This window comes from Triplophysa rosa, linkage group LG15, assembly GCF_024868665.1.
Source record: "Triplophysa rosa linkage group LG15, Trosa_1v2, whole genome shotgun sequence".
Lineage (NCBI taxonomy): Eukaryota > Metazoa > Chordata > Actinopteri > Cypriniformes > Nemacheilidae > Triplophysa > Triplophysa rosa.
Window position 1 is genome coordinate 19342941 of NC_079904.1, and position 3471 is coordinate 19346411.

At 34.5% G+C, this 3471-nt stretch overlaps 1 pseudogene; it reads right to left on the minus strand.

The window, feature by feature from the left end:
- Positions 1–446: 446 nt before the first annotated feature.
- On the minus strand, positions 447–2497 carry LOC130566116 (tripartite motif-containing protein 16-like; annotated as a pseudogene).
- Between the last annotated feature and the right edge of the window lie 974 nt (positions 2498–3471).

The following is a 3471-nucleotide window of genomic DNA, read 5'->3' on the forward strand; positions in this document are numbered from 1 at the left end:
TTTTTTAGAAGTAAAATGAATTCACAAAGTGAACAAATGCTTAAAAGAGTTAAAGTGAATATAAAGTTCATGTCAACGGCTTCAAGATGCCTAAATGTAAATCTTAAGATGCACAATTGTGATATTACAGTATATTTGATAAAGGGTTGCATATAACTTTAAGACTTTAACTGTTAGTCATGAATCTTGTTATCAAAAACAACATACACAGCAAAATGATTGAAACGGTGATAAAAAAACTGCAGCATATTTTAGTATTTACTACAGTAAATGGTAGTACATTTTAGTATAATGTAGTATACTTTACTAATTACTACTAGTAGTACTGTAGTAATTACTTTACTAATTTACAGTTTTTTTCTGTAGTATTAACAATAGTAAAGTAAATTATTAAATCGCAAACACTGCTTTAATATTTACTATGTTAAGGTTATAAAACACTGTAGTAGGGATTTTAGTGAATTAGAGTATATAGCAAAGTATTTTTATATTTGGGTCGTTACCACCAATAATAATTACATTGAGTAACAGGGCTGAATGTTTTACTGTTCATTTTAACATCAAAACTTTGATTCGATCAAAACTGTCAAATCACATTATCTGTAAAATACAGACATCCTCTAGATTGTTACATCACACAGTTTTACAGCTGATTCTGAATAAACCCCAAACCCAGGATAGAGAGGTTGAGTGAATGTGGTGTGGACTCTGTGGATGAGGGTCATTGTGTCAGAGACGCTGTAGAAGGACAGAATTCCTGCACTGTGATCCACAAACACTCCTATTCTAGAAGAACTGGACACTACTGTGAGTTCAGTCTGTTTATAATCGTGCCAGAATGAGTAACTAGGGAGAACATGAACATTTCCACGACTGATCATTAAACCCAAATCTGCACTCACCACCTCTACCCATGCTGCTGAAGCTCTTATATGACACTGCAATTTCTACAGAATTCCCACTCCATTCAACCTCCCAGTAAGAGCGTCCACACACACTCTCTCTACACAACACCTGAGCGTAATCGAATCTGTCCCGATGATCGGGATACTGCTGGGCACGGTCAGTGTTAGTAATCACTCGGTTTTCCTCGGAGACTTGGAGCTGCTCATTCACAGTGTTCATATCCACAGTAAAATGAAAAGAATCTGATGGAAATATGAAACAGGACCACACGGAATATTATGAAACTTTAAACAATATTAAATAATATTGGGAATATCAAAAAGTAAAATGAGTTTCTGTTATACTTTTACATATGAAATTAATATGTTTATGCCTATAACGTATTCAGAAGTGCAACAAGTTTGGTCGAATGGGTAACTTTTATTTGATATATTTGCAAGATATACCAGGAGAATTAGGCAGTTTCTATCAATAAAATCTGAATTCCAATCACTGATAAAATGTATTTGTTTCCCAATTTTAAATATTGTCACAGATAAACACAATACGCCAATTTTATGCAACAGTGCTGTATTTTTATCATTCATTCATTTTATTCTATTTTATTTTATTGTTGATTCTTATAAACACCTAATTTTGAGAATTTCTTATTTTTTATTTGATTTTCAAATAATAATAAAACTACCATAATAGGGTCTGTAACAGGAAATCTCTCTCTCTCTCACTCTCACTCTCACTCTCACTCTCACTCTCACTCTCACTCTCACTCTCACTCTCACTCTCTCTCTCNAACCAACATGTAGTCTGAAAATGTCTGAAGATCCAGGAGGAACAGGTGGAAAGGACGATCTCTATGGATAAGAAAAAAAAATTAACTGAAGCAGCAACAATTTTTCATGGTTGTAAAATCTATACAATAAATTTATGCATCTAAATTGTGCATTAAAAAATATTTTCAAATGAATTATCTGGGCTTTGTGATGTACTGTCATGTATTTTAAATGCATACCTGTGTCACTATCCGTGCTACAGTTGCCACATCATGTTTTTTGTGCTCATCATCTCTCATGCACAGCATACAGATACTTTCTTGGTCAGTACGACAGTAAGCCTCCAAAAGTCTATCATGTTTTGGACAGATCATCTCCTCGAGACTTTCAACAGCATCCATCAAATAGTGTCGCTCACCTTCAAAGAGACTCTCGTGTTGCTGAAGGTGACTTTGACATAAAGAGTACAGACACACCAGACACGACTTGATGGCTTTGTATTTTCTAGATGTACAGACGTCACACTCCACATCTCCAAAATCAGCGTAACAGGGAGAAACATCAGCAGTCTGGCGTTGTGTTCTGTTCAGGTTCGCCACCGTTTCTGCAATCACCACGTTCCTATTTAAAGCAGGTCTTGGAGTGAAGGTCTGTCTGCACTGAGGACAGCGGTAAAGTCTATTCCCATTATCCTGATTCCAGCAGTCTGTAATACAGCTCATACAGTAACTGTGTCCACAGGGAATGGTCACTGGATCCTTCAGTAGATCCAGACAGATTGAACAGCTGAACTGATCCTGTGAAAGACGGGATTCTGCCATTTTACTCACACTGAGACACAGAAGACGACAGATCGAGAACAGAACTTAAGTCTCCTTTAGTGCACAAGGTGTGTCAGTAAGGTGTGACTGTACTGTATATTACTGCACATTAAAAAGTCAACAAGGTCACCAAAAAGGTTTCGATTTCAGAGTCCTAAATGTTCTTTCTGTACTTTAAAAATACTGTACTTTAAAATTTATTCAGACTTTTTGGTTGACAATGTAAAAGCAAAACTGAGGTCGTCAAGTTTAGAAGAAAACAAAGATGTTATCCGTCATGTGTCAAGATTCCTTACGGTCAGCCTCTAATAAGGAAGTTGTCATTTTTCAGAAATGCACTGATTATAAAGAAATATTTAGAAGTTGTAAAAGACTGGCAGGCTGAATAGATAAAGAATATTGCTTTAACAGAGTATAGATTAACCATAGAAGATATTCATTTCTACCAATCTTTAGTCATTAAAATGCCTGTAGGAGAATAGACATTTAAAACATTTAAAATCAACCACTTCTTTCTTTACTCCCTGTTATAAACCGGTGCAATCGAATTACAGATTGTGGGATAAATACACTCAAAAAAAAATAAAAAATTACGATACTGTTCGCTTTTTTTAAACAATTCATTTTGTTTTAAGACCATTGTATTAGGTTTTATTTTCAAACACCATTGCATTGTGTTAAACTGATGAACTAAACAGTAATGCTTTGGCTTAACTAAATGTTTACATTTTCAATTAACATGTTTCAATCAAGTAGAACAAAATAATATTTGATGCTTGTTCAATTTCCTTAAATAAATCAAGTTGACACAACACAATTATTTTGAACCACTTTACTTAATCCATTTGAGTTGAGATAAATTAATTTAGTTGTATTAAAGTAGTGTTATAGAAACTAGGAACAGGATTTCCACTTCCCGCTTTGCACGGGGCTGAATAGGGAGAGTAAAAGTTGCAAAAAAATGTTATTTTATA